Source organism: Seriola aureovittata, chromosome 8 (genome assembly GCF_021018895.1).
Source record: "Seriola aureovittata isolate HTS-2021-v1 ecotype China chromosome 8, ASM2101889v1, whole genome shotgun sequence".
NCBI lineage: Eukaryota > Metazoa > Chordata > Actinopteri > Carangiformes > Carangidae > Seriola > Seriola aureovittata.
In genome coordinates this window covers 23,432,327-23,448,803 of record NC_079371.1, presented here as the reverse complement: position 1 = coordinate 23,448,803, position 16,477 = coordinate 23,432,327, and the positions used below count along the sequence as shown (strand labels likewise).

The following is a 16,477-nucleotide window of genomic DNA, read 5'->3' as shown; positions in this document are numbered from 1 at the left end:
ATATATAGAGATGTCCCATACTATGAAAAGTGGAGTTTCTGTCTGTATGTTTCTGTATAGGAGAGTGCAGGCCATGAACTGGAAAAGCAGAATTGGAAAGATTGCTCGTGGATATATCAAAACTTTTTCTTCTATTTCACCCTTTTTTTAACCCTAACCCTCGTCTCCGTCTTCTTCAGGTTGCAGGGAGGAAGTGTCTGTAGCGGTTTAAAGAGAGGAGTATTTAAAGAAAGAGGGAACACAAGGAAGATACAGAGGTACAGATTAAGAAAGCAAGACAGGAAGAGGTATGTATAAGAAACCCAGAGACAGAAAGAGTAAGCGAGGTGTAGGAGACGATGTTTTGTATTTCAAAGTTGCCCTCTGTGTGCAGTTGGGAGGAAACAACTCTTGATGCCTCCCACTCAGTTTGGCCTCAGGCCTCAGTATGCGTGTGAACATCCCCGTGTTCAAACCCAGTAAGATCACTCCCAGTGCTACAGAGAACTGCAGGGTTTGGCTTGAGACACTGGGTGCGAACATCTCTCTGTGGTTATAATACTTGTGAAACACTCATGAACATGGAGCCGCTGTGGAAAGCCCAGACTTTACAGGGAACAGGCTCTGGATGGAGCCCAAATGGAACTTTCCATTTGGTTAGTCATGCTTTGTTATGGTTTAACATAAATGTTAGTGACTACATGCCAGGTACTTTGACATACAAATATAGCTATAGTGGAAATGCACCTTTTTTTTTTTTTTTTTTTTTTTACAGCAGCATGACTCTGAAATGAACTCGGATGGGAGTTTTCACTCAGTTAGTTTTGCTTCCATCTGGCATATAAAAAATGTACATGGACACAGAAAGGGTTTCAGCCACAGAAAACCACACAGAGGCTTCTGTTGTGGTTTGTCGTCATACAAGTATAGCATTTGCAGAAATTAAATCCACCAGAAGCAGAGCTGTGAGTGGTATATGTTTTTATGAGGTTCTAGTGGGAGTGGAGGGCTACAACTCACTTTCATTTTTTTCATTTTCCTTATGATTCATCATTTTTTACGGCAGATTGGATTAATTGAATAAAGGAGCTACTTGTGAGTTTTGCTAGCCAACGTAAGCATTAACAGCTGTTTACTTACAAGTCTAGAAGAAATGTTGTGACTTCAGCATCAAACTTCATTCCTTTACTCACAAAGAGCTGTCTCCAGAGGTGGAAAGTAATTGTTAGATCTTGTTTTGCTTCTATTTATATCACTTTTTTTCTACTGAAGTTAGCATGCTAATGAGCTAGCTCTGCCCAATCTTGTCACTTTCTGATACTGAGTCACTGTAGCTGCTCTGAAGAAGTAATGCTGCTCAGAGGACGTTTTATAACTTTTTGTCTTGTAAACGCAGCAATGGCTGAAGCTCTCTGCAAAACTGGTAAGTAAACAGCTGTTAATGATAACGTTGGTTATGTAGCAATAGCAAAACTTACAAATAGCTCTTTTAAACATAGAATTTATAAAATTTAAAAGACAGTCAATTCATCATAAGTCTGACCATCAGTCTAAAACCCGAATATATCCAGTTTAGAATTAAACAGAGTAAAACCTCACACTGGGGAAGTTTGAATCAGATCATGTTTGGCATTTTGCCTTAGAAATTTCAAATGGTTACCTGATAATCAATGTAGTTATTTCAGCTCCAGAGTAGAGTTTGTAACAGTGTCCATAAATTGGACATTTAAGACACCAATAAGCACTAAGTACTGAGTAGTGAGTACTGCAACATATTTTATATTTTACTTTAAAGTCACTTTGGTTACTTTAAAGAGCAATGATGATGTCCAACTTCTTAACGTTAGCTACCAAAATTACTGACTATTGATTCATACATTCTTGTCCAAGGAAAACATTTAAATCTAAAATTAGAGTTTTAGAGAGACAATCGGAGCCAGCTTAGTGGAGCTTTAATAGAACGTTTTATCTTTCCTACTTATCCCCCTAAAAGTCAAAGAGAGTATGATGGATTGGTGATGCATCACGCCTCAAAGGAATTCAATAGCTTTTTGGCAAATAACATTGCTGATCAAGTTGGCACCGTGTGGCAAAAGGATTTGTTTCATGTTATCTTATCCTGAGGGAATGATGTCACCTCAGTTCTCTACATGCCCTTGGAGAAAAATAGATTCTTAGCTCTTATTTTTGAATTATTTACTAACTGAAGCTCATGTACATTGTCTGAGTTTAACATGTCTTTGCAACAGTCTTTATTCTCTACAAACCAGGGTATAGAAGGCCGTACTAGCATATAAGAGCCAACGGTTCCGAGTCTGAAAATGCTTAGGACTATAGAGTACAACTGTACACTGTATTCATGGCAAATTAAATTACAGAGACATCTTCACACAGCAAGATATTTCCTCAGGTTGGCTTTTTGCCCCCCCATGAGACCTTTGATTGGTCAGCTCTTAGCCAACCAGCAGGAGACCGGAAGGAGGGATCTTGGAGAGAGCCCTAGATGGTAATTGGCTCCTCGCTGTCTGAAAATTCAAGGAAGAAAAAAGGAACATAGACAGACAGACACCATGGCTGAGGGAAATAAGAGCTCCTTTATTTTTAAATGCTGTGAGGATAAATTGTTGAATGAAAATTGTTGCTTTGATGGCCACATATTGGGCAGACATTAGCACACAACTGTGTGTGGCCTCTAATTGGCTACTGTAACTGGGTTTCCTGCAGTGATTCAAGCTGAATGCAGGGACAGTAATGCACACACGATCACAGACAAGGCTACAGTTAATAACGCCAATAATGTCAACGCTGAGCCACTGCCAGTTAGAGAAAATGAGAGGAAAACAAGACGAGATGGAGAGAAAAAAGAAAGGGAGAGACAATTTAATGATTTGTTGTTGCGTCTCATAGTGTCTCTGCCGCAACCTTTTATTGGACAAAGAGATTCACAGCAAAAAGAAAGAGAAGAAATGAATGCTGTGATAATCTGAGTGACACCCTGTGCAAAAACAAACTAAACATTCATAATAAACTTCTGGCTGGAGAAGTCTTCATCGTAATGTTGTATCACTATTCTTCAAAATTTAATTACCGTCTTAATTGTTTCAATTGAGATTTATCTCAATATTGTTTCACATTAGCTTCAAAGCTACTGTCACATTTGAGACGATGTACATTAGCACATTAAAACATCCTGCATCCATTCACAAAGTTAGATAGTGATTATACACCAGTTTGAACAAGTCTGCTACTCCATGGTACACAGGACTGACTGACTGTTGTGAATATGTGACACTAGTTAGTTCTTCTGTGTTTGCTGCACTCACATACATACATATATATATATATATAGAGAGAGAGAGAGAGAGAGAGAGAGAGAGAGAGAGAGAGAGAGAGAGAGAGAGAGAGAGAGAGAGAGAGAGAGAGAAGAACCAGATGAAAAACACAGCTGAGTTTCAGAGTACACCCAAACAGAAAGCAGACCAGGAGCAGCCTTAGAAAGTTAATGTTAGCGCTAGCAGTCCGGTGTCTGTTGATGTAGCATCAACAAAAGCACTAGTTAACACTCACTACCACTGCTACAGGCAGCTATGATGCCAAAGGGATAGTTCGATGCGTACACACTTTCTTGCAAAGAGTTAGATGACAAGATCAATACCCGCTCTCAGCTTAGTATATAAAACAGGAAACAGGGGGAAACCACTAGCCTCTGTCCAAAGGTGAGAAAATCCACCTCCCAGCATGTCTGAAGCTCAATAATGAACACCTGCTGCTGGCTGTGGCCTTATACTGAACTGAAAAATATCAGAGTGGTATCAATCTTCTCATCTAATGCTTAACCAGGAATAATTATATTCCACGAAACGTTGAACTATTTAACATTAATATTGGCGAGCAAGTAAATGTTGTATTTTTGCTCCCAAAACATCCTCTCATGCTACCTCAATGAAAATCTCCTCACACAGTGGTGATAACCAAATTATGTCATGAAGGCTCTGCAGACACTTTCCCCCGAGGGACAGCTGGACACATGGCATCAACATCTGCCCCCTGAGTCACGCTGAGGCCTTTTACAGAAAATGTGTCATTTTTCTTTTTTAATATACAAAAATTTGTTGTTTGTTCTTTGATTGACACACAACCTTGATGTTTTCAAAATGCCAGATCCTTTGCTTTGTTTTTCTCATGATCTAAACAGGATACACTGGTTTCCTTGTAGAGGATGATCAGTGCTGCAGCGGTTCGGCGGCATCATGCTGGGAAATATCTGTCTTTCTTAGTGGCTTCAGTCCTTTGAATAAGTAAGATTTGGACTCATAAACAAACAAAGACACACTGAGCACTGAGCATTCATGAACACACAAATTTTCAGGTGACCTGTGTACCTGATCAAAGCAAAGCCTGCTGACAGGGGAGGATTTATAGTGGACCAGAGGATTCTGTGTGTGTGTGTGTGTGTGTGTGTGTGTGTGTGTGGGTGTGGTGTGGGTGTGGGTGTGGGTGTGGGTGTGTGTGTGTGTGTGTGTGTGGGTGTGGGTGTGGGTGTGGGTGTGGGTGTGGGTGTGGGTGTGTGTGTGTGTGTGTGTGTGGGTGGGTGGTACATTAGTATCAAGAGCGAGAGGTGACTTTTGGATGTATAAGGTTGTCATCAGCCACTAGCATTTCATGGGACTGAGTGGATTTCCTGCTCCTCATAAACCAATTAAGAGTGTAAAAGGGAAGTCCTGTCTTCCCTCTGGTTCATTCTTCTCTTCCCTTCTCTCTCTTCTCTTCTCTTCATTTATTTTCTTATCCCTGCCTCTCCTCCTTGTCCTTCTATTCCTTGTCATTTCTTCTATCTTATTTTCTCCTCTACTTTATCAAGTTTCCTCCTCTCCTCTCCTCTCATCCCCTTTTCTGTCTTTCATCCTTTTACTCTTCTTTTCTTTTCACATTGTGTCTTTCATGTTTCTTCCCCTCTTCCATCTCTGGCTCTCTCCTCTCCACTTCTGTTCTACTTTTGTCTGTCCTCATCTCCTCCTTTTCCTTCCTATTCTCTCCTCCACAAACCTCCCTCCTCTCTCTGTTCCTCTCTCCTCTCCTCCCCTCTCCTCTCCTCTGTGTTTTAGATTAGTTTTATCATCTCTGTATTACGGTCTAGCCGTAGGGGAGAGTGTGTGTGATAGTAATCTCAGCTGTCCGATTATATCTTGTTGCTCTGTTGCTGAACCATGAGATGGTTTATTGATATTTTGTGAGTGAGGATATTTTCTAAAGACAAGTACGTCTTGATTTTATCCCTGATCTAACTAGGCAACTTGGGGATTAACAGCTCCTTTCAACTAAAACATGCTGCAGGGCTCTTTGTTAAAAAAAATTCAAACACTTACACTACAAGTGGCGTATCATTTTCCGAAATATTTGTAGGTCACATACCAAAAACTCTCGAGATGAAGGCAGTTTGAAGATGTGAAGATTTTTCTCGTAATGCAATCAAGTTAATCCAGAAGTCAGACATTTGAAAAGACCAAAGTAAAGTGAAGATTTGATAGTAGCTACTAAAGGTTTAAAATGACTGTCATACAGACACTCTCTGTTCACACAACACCTCCAAAAATGTAGCTTTTCGTATATTTTATCCTGATTTTAGGGTGTGTGTTCGCTCAGAAAGACCTGCTTTGCGAGTTGAGTCAATTTGATTAACACCAATTGACTTGGATCTTTTGAAGCTAGTCATCACAAGTATTATTAAGTATTATATTCTAAAGGCTATAAAGGATGTTTTCTTGTTTATTTGTTTTATTTTTTTGCCTTTATTGTGATAGCACAGTGAGAGAGAGAGACAGACAGGAAAGTTGGGGAGAGAGAGAGCAGCAAAGGGCCGCTGGTCAGACTCGAACCCATGGCCGCTGCAGTTAGGGCTATGCTAATGTGGTAACAGGTGAGCCACCAAGGCGCCCTGTCTTCTTGTTTATTAATGAGTTTGTTCTTTGATTGAAGAAGATACATATAAAATAGTTTACCTACTGCCTCTACTTCTTAAACATTTTAGCCATGCAAGCAGCTGTAGGGATGCCAATGGCAGTCTGTCAGTTGGTCGGTGTGTTGGTACACAACTTCGGCCAAGATTGAAACATCTCAAAACCTACTGAATGACATTCACAATTCCCAGAGGATGAATTTTACTGATTGCCCTGACTTAATCATTTGTACCTGTATTCTTGTCCAATGAAAAAAATGCCCCCAAAACCAATGACATTTCCACCAGCCTCGCCTATACTTTGTGTTTAGTACTAATTAGCAAATGTTAGCATGCTAAGAGTGAACATAATACTGCATCTCATGACAATGAATTGATGCAGTTAGGATTTTTTGACTCTGATAAACAGTAAAAGCACTTTGTTGTACACAAATGTGGACGAATCCATAGAAGAGTCAAAACACTGATGAATTTGATCATTTCCTATATGTTACCATGTGTGAAAAAATTCCCTTCAGTTGGGCCTGTGTTTTAGTGAAACCTTCAAAGGTCTCAGCCAGACATCTGATTTTAAGGACTTTTCACATTGAAAAGCTTTAACATGTTGACACTCAGGCACCATCAAAACTGTGCAAACATCTGAGTTTTAATGGAAAGACAGCTGTGGGGAGAAGAGGCAAAGCAAGTTGCTGCTTCTTTTGTCTGGATGCCTGATAATTCAGCAACTGCAACAATTGTTTGTCTAGAATTTTGTCAGTTAATTCAAGATACATTGTATCTCTCTGTCAGAGCAGCCATGATGTTTTCCACCCAGTGACAGTTCATTGAGGAATGGGGTTTCATATGATCAGATGGTCTGTGTCATTTTGATGTTTATCTGTTGTAACACAATGAGCAAAGTGAAAGCTGTGGACTGGCATCACAAAGCAGTCATTTCCACTGTCAAACCTTTATTCTGAGGAATTTTAAAACTTCCTGTCTGCAGCACTGTGCATTTAAACAAGGTTTTTTTTCTGCTTTGAACTTCACTTCAGTTCTGATTTGCTGCAAATGCACTTCTCTCAGTAAGTCACTAAACATACACTTGATTATTCTCTTCCCCCTGCCACCTGGAACCAGTGGGTTTGTTCCCAGATGCCCCCCCCCCCATCCACCTGGTGTGCAGGGGGGAGTAAATGAGGCGCTTCCAAACTGAGAGAGTTTGGAAAAACTAAACTTCTCTTATTTTGACCTCAGACCTGCCATCCCCCTTAATACCCAACTCTCTGTCTGCCCTCAGCCCACCATTTCAATTTGCCTCCTCTTAGTTTTCCTCCTCCTGCTCTTAACACACACACACACACACACACACACACACACACACACACATACACACACACACACAGACACACACACACACAGACACACACACACACACACACACACACACACACACACACACACACACACACAGGGGAGGAGATGTCAGTCAAGATGGATGTTTAAGTAGGACCAACATCCCATATGGCGTGTGTGTGTGTGTGTGTGTGTGTGTGTGTGTGTGTGTGTGTGTGTGTGTGTGTGTGTGTGTGTTTTTGTGTGTGTGCATGGAGAAATCATCCCACGGGCTGCGCCACAGAATTTGGCACCGTTCAGCTCTGCTACATCCAGTCTGCTATTGAGATGGTTAAAATATGCATGCACACACACACACACACACACACACACACACACACACACACACGCACACGCACGCTCAGCCTCAGCCAAACATCTCTATCTCACTGCTCAAAAGCTCTGAAACCTTTTTTTTTCAAATACTATGGAGAATATTGGGAGAAGATGCAGCTCAGAATAGTGATTGGGGATGTTTACTTACTGAAAACCTGCCATCATTAGACAAGAACACTGGGTATAATACCATTTTGTTTACGAAGCTCATGCTAACTTTGTCTATGCTGCCTGGCCCGCGCATACTTGCTTAACACTTTCACGTGCTCAGATAAGACTCAGCTGTATGTTAGTGTCTTATTAGAGATTTAGAAGAAGGTAAGTCAACATATTAAGAAAGCAGGAATTTAAGATGTGAAAACAAAAAATTATATCCAAGCAGTTTCCTGTTAATGCAGCCTGATGGTCTTGAGTATTAATGACACATACTTTAACCTGACATCTGGGTATGATCTCGCCACTGCACCTATTAGTCCATCTCCTGCTTAATATTCTGAATGTATTTTAAGCATCTAACTGAAGTTGGGTTCTCCTGACTTTGACAGCATCTCAGAGTTCAAGGCGTCCGAGACGTCTCCTGGTTTCTTCTCTAATTTCACTGCAGAATCCATCAGTGTGCTGATCTGATCTCACATATTCATAAATTATTCAGAATATACTTGCTGTGTGTCAGCACTGATTTGACAGCTTGTCTCACACACACACACACACACACACACACACACACACACACACACACACACACACACACAGTAAATTGTCCATATAGAGGCGGAATGACACATCCTACACATGCAGCCATAGTGAAGCCTCACATTCACACACTGTACTCTCACTCTGTCACACACACTTTTCTTTCCTTGTGAGTGCAAACACACACACACACACACACACACACACACACACACACACACACACACACACATACACACTCACATACATTCAGTCTAAACCTTGATGACTGGGTCTTTTCCTATCTGATTGGAAGTGCAGTGTCTGCAACTCTTCCTCCGTCCTTCAGAAGCAAAAAGAGAATCACTCTCTCTGCTCCTTTCCTTCTCTGCCTCGATATATCTCCTCAGCTCTTTTTCTCTTATTTCCACTGCATTTTCCTCCACCGACAAGGACTTATTTTAAACTTCTGCCTGGCAAAGAAGAAGTAATCGAGTACAATTCAAACTGCCACGCTGTCTCTTTAATATAGGAGTTAGGAGCTTGTGAAGAAAAGAGTTTGTTCCCTGAATGTATCGGGCTGCAGCCTAATGATGTGTGAGAAAGTACGTGGTCTTTTCTGAAGTAACTTAGATTCAGTGAAATGGGAGAATGAGCTTCAATTCGTAGATGACACTCAACCAGGGAGGTTAAAGGTCAGAGACCTTTGAATGACCCTTTAATTGTACATTTAAAAATAAAAAAAACAGTCAAACCTTAATGTGTTCAACACCAAATAAGAAAACCAAAATTCAAATAATATAATAATATAATATGGCACACAACTAATAAAATGCTAAAAATACATTCATAGAAGAGGTGCTGATGTTGTGTATGAGGCAGTATCTTCTTTACACACAAGCTCAGTTCAACTTAAACCTAGCTAAATAGCAGGCTAATTATGCATAGCAATAACTAATATGTTAAACCTATTAGCTACTGATGCTAACATTCATAAAGGCTGAGGTTCAATAAAACCACCTGCACTCAGTTCAGTGAAAGTTGGTCACTTGGTGCATCAACCAAAAAGTTTTGTAGTTTCCAGGTGTACGCTTCCACGTTGTGTGAATTTACAGAGGCAGATTGGGAATAAATTTGGGCCCGGGACTTTTGACTGGGACGGGACTTCGGTGCTGCATGCAAAACCACTTGAGGCCACTAGGGCAAATCAGCAACAAGGCTGAAAGGCAGCGCCATATCCAACTCTCAATACAGCCACCATATTCACTCTTGTCAGTTCAAAAATAATGATAGGGCTTATACTGGTGACTGGTGTGTCAACAACACACAAATAGTTGCATGGTAATGCTAGATTAGAAAAACAGCAGGTTAGCTGTTTACGTTGAAGGCTAAAGATCCAAACAGGAGCTTGAGAAATGCTTCAGCAAATTATGATCACCCAGTCATCTGTAGCACAGGGTCACAGCTGCTCATTTTGTTGAGACTGCCATGTGTTTATGGGTGATTGTATTTTGAGAAACAGTTTTGAGAAACAACTGTTTTTCTATCAAGAGCTGAGGACCAAGAATAAGGCCGTCAAACAACCCAAAACTTTCTGAGAGATGAAACTCACAGGACAAAGTGCGGTTTGATTCAGCTCTCGAAGAGATGACTCTCCAGCACATATGTATCCTCTCAGCACCCGTATCACTGCCACAATAACATGTTTTCATCAACCAAGCTGCACCAAAAACCTCTGATTGCAATTCATACTGTCACACTTGGACAGAATGGCAAACGTTAAGAGGAAAGATGCCTTTTCAGTGTCTCACCAAGACCACTGGTGTCTGAAAGCACGGTGGCAGATCCAGAATGATGTGTTTTCCCCTAACAAGCGTCATATTTTGATCCATGTGAGCCACATTTTAGGAGTAAAAATTGCACCAACTGCTGGGATAAGGCATTTTTCCATCCAGATCACTGTAATTGGGTGGCTGGAGTTACATTCTTCTAATGAATCATGACTTAAAATGCCCATTAAGATGAAAGTTTATAGCTCCTTATACAAATAACTGCTAAATTACTGCCATGGTGGAGTGAACTCAATTTTTTAATAGAGAAACATAACAGTCAAAAGAGGAATTGTCGTACGGGAAGGTTTTAAAATGTTTATTTTTTTGTAATTTAATTTAGACTGGGAATAAGAAAGCTAGTCCTGCCAATGAACCTTTGTTTTCAGGAGTATAAATCTCCTTGGACATGTTGTTGTTTTTCGCAGCTCACTGTTAAGACAAACTGTCTCTCCCTCTCTGTCTTGCTCCTTATCACTCTCTTTTTGTCCTGCCACTCTTCTCCATCTTCTCATCTGTCTCTCCAAGAAAACACCTCTCTCTGTCATCTCCCATTTCATCTCTTCACTCGCCACTCTCTCCCCTTTTCTGAGAAGTCAAACACCTCTCAACCTCTATTTACACCCCTCCAGTTCCTTCTTCCTATCTTGTTTGTCTTTTTTCTTCTCTCCTCTCCTTCTTTCCTCACTCCTCCCCCCGTTCAGGACTTTTTCTGACATTGTCCGACTGTTAACCAGGGGTGTGTTGGACACCCATTTATGATTCCCTCAGCCAGTATAATAGTCTGTTTCTGACCAATGTGACACCCACTATTACAAACCCCTTCAGCTGTCTGGCTACACCTGCTACCCACTTTGCATTATTTAGATTGACAGACACTGTGACAGCCATTTACAGCGGCAGAGCTGGACTCCGGGCTGATGGTGCTGCAAAATATTGAACATTTTCAGTCCAAAATTCAAATTAATTGGATGTTTTAATGATTTCTGGCTATAATCAGATTAGGAGTGTTGCAGTATTTCATTATCTGCTGTTTCTGGGTTTCTCGCAGATGTCAGTCCATCTACATTGTCACATTTCATTACACACTTTTACTTTACACTTGTTTTTTCCCTTTGTTTTTTTCTGTATTTGTTCACCCTTGAGGGCCATCACTGCACGTGCTGACTGCCCTTTTTACATTTGTGCGGTGCTCAGGATGAAGTGCTCTGGACGTTCATGGCTCCCTGAATGTGTCAGCGGTTGGTCCTCTTGGTAGCTAAAAGAGAAGCTAGATGGCATTGAGATGTTTATATTTACTGCTCTTTGCCACTCATATAATGTGAGCTACACATCACCCGAAAAGCACCCGTGCTCCTTCTCAAAATAAGACCCTGTGGCTGCAGGGAGGAACATAAAACGCATCATCTTCTATGTGCCAGAAAACACCAGAGCACATGCACAAAACATACTGTGTAATTCTCTTGTTCGCGTCCTGAGCTGCAGGCGGGATCTGGCATCTTGCTCAGGGAAACTTCAGCAGTGCAGATAAAACAAGACACTGAACCTACAACTGTGCCATTCAGGACTGTATCTTATTACAAGTGGAACCATGTTAGCTTTACATAATCCTGCACAGTGCTCAGTGGTGTGTAAAAGCCCTTTCATACTAATGATCACCTTGTTCTATATGCAGTGCATTATAGGAATGAAGATGTCCCTCTTGACCGCGATTAGAACATCTACAAAATCAAAAGTCAGCTCTATTGTGGTCATTTTACCCACAATACAGTGCTGCAGGCGCTGTGCCATGTGCCATTTAGCTGATTTTTAGTCCATTATGGTAAGTACTTTTTTTTTTTTTTAATCAGGACAATCCTTGCTGTGGTTGGTATGTGAGGACCAGTATGATGCAGAAGTACTGTTTGAAATAGAGACAAGATAATATGTGATAATATAAAGATACATTAAGCACCACTGAAAACAACCTTTAGATTATTAAGTCTCCATGTCATAATATTAAAGGAGCTATTTGTAAGTTTTGCTATTGCTACATAGTTTTAACATTAACAGCTGTTTACTTGCCAGTCTAGAAGAAACGCTGCGAGTTCAGCATCAAGATTCATTCCTTCACTCACCAAGTGGCCAGAATGAACGCCAATGTTAACGCTTAACTCTCTCTCTATCACGTCTTTTCTTCTACTGAAGTTAGCATGCTAACCAGCTAGCCCTGGCCTCTCTCATGACTTTCCGATAGTGACTCACTGTAGCCTCCAATCTCCCCTGAAGACATGGCGCTGCTCAGAGATCGTATTATAATCTCTTTTGTTATAAAGATAACGATGGCTGAAGCTCTAGTTGAGCAATTATCACCACCACTCTTTTTTTTTTTTTTTTACATGTATAATTAGTCTGTCTTATAAAAGTAAGTGCATATTTAAAGGGACACTTTTGAAATTTCTAAGACGGAGAAAACATGAATATTTAGCAAGCAGAGAGTGCCTGTTGACAGAGGTAAATGAGGTGCATTTTGGGAATTGTATCCAGTGTTTTTGGAGTGTGGCTCTTCCTAGAGCCTCAAAGTCAGAGCATTTTGCTGCCTCAGATTTGACAGTTGTTTTGTTAATCTGTCTCTTGAGAGCTAGCTCACTTCAGGGAAGTTCAGCATTAAATTGCTTGAGTATCTCTTCAGCAGTCAAAAATAAAATCATGTAAAAAACCTGACAAATTAAAAAGTGTATACTCAATGGCTGTTATTGACCATAATAAGCACTTAAAGTCAAACATATTCAGTATATCTGATTATATTTTTTTTATTCATTTGTGCAATAAGAACCTCTTCTTCAAAAAGTGTTTCAATGTTTTCTAATGATTCTGGTTATAACCAAGCTGTAACTATACATGAGACCAGAGGTCAGATAGATCATCTGCATCAAGAGCAGTCTGGTCCTGTTTGTCACAGATAATAACTTATTCTTCATGCACAAAGCCAGTGGATGTTATAATATTAGCAGTAGTACTGTCCACCTATCTCTTACATAGTTTCTTCCCTAGCAGCATGAGCCGTACTTCAAGTTTTCCATCCACAAATCACAGGATATTTGCTTCTTTTGAAAAGCTACTGCCACACTTGACGTTGGTTCTTCAGACCTGTGCTGTATTTGACAAAGAGTAACATCTCGCGGACTGTTACAAAACCTAATGACAGATGTCAAAGTGAAGCAGCCACAAACAGGAATGAAGCATTTATATATCACTACACACAATATGATCATTATATCACTGCTGTCTGATTCTGCTTACATTAATCACTGTGACCCAACACTCAGAGTATTTTAGTAGGTGGGATATTAATGAGATATTAATGTGCAAGAGAATGTGCTCACTTACACCCTCCTACATAAATCTGTAGCACTCTGTGGTGTGGTCCAAAACAAATGAGAACCACAGCTCTTGTTAAATGGCTTAAAGAGCAACAGCAGACATGTAGCAGTTATTTGATCATCAGTACTGTCCATTTAAACACATAGAGTACTGTAAGCTGACAGGGTTTTATATTCAGTATGTATTTATTTGAGTGTGTGTGTGTGTGCGTGCGTGCGTGCGTGTGTGTGTGTATATGAAGTGCTATAAGTAAAAGCTAATGTGTAGTAAAGAGTGTGAACACACTATGAGACAGACAGAGTGTAGGACTTGGTGTGGCAGTAGAGTGAGTGAGGTGAGTGTAATTTATTGTGATGAGTGTAAACCGGTCTGAATGTCCACTGGGAATCTGGAGTCATTAGAGTAGCACGTCCTCTTTGCATGCGTGTTCATCCCACCCTGTGCAGTACACTTCTTTATTCATTATTGTGCAGCGCTGCGCAGAGTAACAGGTGGGTGTGGTCACTACAGGACACCTGTCTGCATCCAACCTTGGAAACTGTCCTCCCCAAAAGAATAACATAATAATGTTAATAATAGAATAACATGCAGTACGTTGTTCACGTTCAAGTGACAGCGCCCTCCAGCAGCTGTAGTGATTATGACGGGAGCAGAGGAGCAAGTCAGGTGATGTTGTAAAAGAGATGCAAAGCCTACACAAGGAGGAGGTCAGGGTTGAAGGATGAATCAACTTTTTTTTTTTTTTTCCTTAAACCTTACCACATGTTTATCATTGTAACCAGGATGACAGCTCCTTAACCTAATTTTTACCCAAACTGTGATCTTTCCCTAAACCTATCCAAACCTTAATAGTGATCTGTAATGGATTTAAAAAGCACAGACAATTGTTGCCCCCTGTTCCTCTGCACAAGATTTAGTCTGAAGCCACTCCTTCATACCTAATAGAAGTTTAAAGCAGTGTTAAATTTTTCTTTGGCCACTCTTGGGGCAGTGGAGACAAACTCTGGACACACTACTGACACATTATCAATATGACGAAATTGGTAACTGTCAGGCAGGGACTCCAGGCAGGACTCAGACGCAGAGAATAAGAAAACAATGGGCTTTATTGAAATCACCGGTGACCTCAGACAGAGTGAAAAATAAATAGCTATGAAAAGAATAGTCACTAAATTCTGAAGTCTGAGAAAACAAAATCACTTCAGGAGGAGGGGAAAAGCTCTAATCAAAAAAAACAAAAACAAAAAGGTAAACACAAAACGCTCCGTAAGGAGGAAAAACCTGACTTAATAATAAAAATAAACCAAAATAATCAACTCACGCCACCAAACGGAGGATCTAGGATAATCAATAATAAATTACACAAAATAAAAATCACTCATAACGAGGAAAAACAAAGGGCTATGAACATTAACTAAGGCAAGAAATTACAAACAAAACATCACTCTTCACGAGGTACGAACAGCTTACTTTGAAGGACACTATGGCTGTAGACATGGACAAAGGCTCGGGTGCAGGTCAATGACGAAGACACTCTGGCACAAGACAAGGGGAACACAGATCTAAACACATGGAGGGAATTAGGGCACAGGTGGAAACACTTAGGGCAATCAGACTGAGACACATGAGGAAGGGCAAGTGACCTGAAATGAGAGGAGAGTTACTTTTCAAAATAAAACAGGAAATAACAGGACAAAACAAAACCAGGACAAGACAACCTCACCATGGTGTGACAGTAACAAACAGTTGCACACAATTTACACACCAGAGCGTCATTATCATTCAATCGAAGTCTCCTGTAACTCCTGAGGGAAACGTCTGGTTCTTTAGCAGCTGAGTTCTGCACTGAGGTCACCAGCTAATTTCAAACTTTTGTCTGTCTGCTGTTTGATCAGATAGTGTACAGTGGGTTATTAGAGCTTTTTCACTGATAACAAGATAATCTGAACAAAAGCAGTAAAATGACAGAACAGAAACACTGAGCTGCAAGATGATAAAATACTTTGTAAAGCAGCAGTGTCCCTTTCACAGTACCCATTAATTAAATTTCATAAATTTTTAATACAATAACATTGATCATTGCAGCTTTAAGTGACATAAAGTGATAGCTTGATTTATAATTTTTCAAGGTCTGTTTTCACTCATTGAACTTTCATGTCCAGCTCAGAATCATGAATAGTTAATGATGACTCAACGTGCCCAGTCACGTTGCTATAATCAAATAAATAATATCAAGTAAATGTTTCATAGTTGGAGCCTTAAGCAATAGGATTTTCAAAGGAGGTGGTACAAGCCAAAAACCTGACATAAATTTTGCCCTCAAGAATAATACACTGGAAAAATTCCAAAAACAAAGTTTGCTCCACTCTGCCTGTGAGTCAACAAACAAGTTAGTGACTTTATCACCTAATGATGTGGGACATATTTTCAAGGGGAATTTAAAGTTTGTCTCACACAAATGTCAAACTCAAAAAGAGGAGAGTAAAAAACTAAAGCAAGTTAATTAATCTGGGGGACAGTTATATGTGAAACACTTTAATAGTTTGGCCACCAAAGACTGTTTCCTCTATCCTCCAAATAATCAGGTGATCTCACCCCTGTCCAACAACTCAGAGGCACCTCCTATAGCTGAGCTCTCACCGGGCCGTTTCCTCCCTGTCATCAGACAGTAAAGAGTTCCCTGAGCTCTCCTTCTCCTCCTCGCCCCGGCTCTTTAATTGGATCACTTGTCATATTAATTACATCATGGACGTATGCAGGCAAACAAACAGGGTCCATAATGAGTGCATGAGTTATTAAACATTTGTGCTGTCAATTACGTGCATCTCATTAAACAACAATGATCATTTGTGCAGCACTTCACTAAAGAAAACGCTTGTGACAGCGTAAGTGCTGTTTCTGAAACATTATAATGATTTTATCCAAGTAAAAGCAAGAGAAATCATCTGTTGAGGGTGGAAGAAGAATT

At 40.3% G+C, this 16,477-nt stretch overlaps 1 protein-coding gene across 1 annotated transcript in view; it reads left to right on the top strand.

Moving 5' to 3' along the window:
* Positions 1–211: 211 nt before the first annotated feature.
* Positions 212–16,477, top strand: part of il1rapl2 (interleukin 1 receptor accessory protein-like 2) — a 185,563-nt gene continuing 169,297 nt past the window's right edge. Inside the window, exon 1 of the mRNA XM_056383537.1 lies at positions 212–287. The gene's annotated coding sequence lies outside the window, so the exon portion shown is untranslated. The remainder of the gene's footprint in view (positions 288–16,477) is intronic.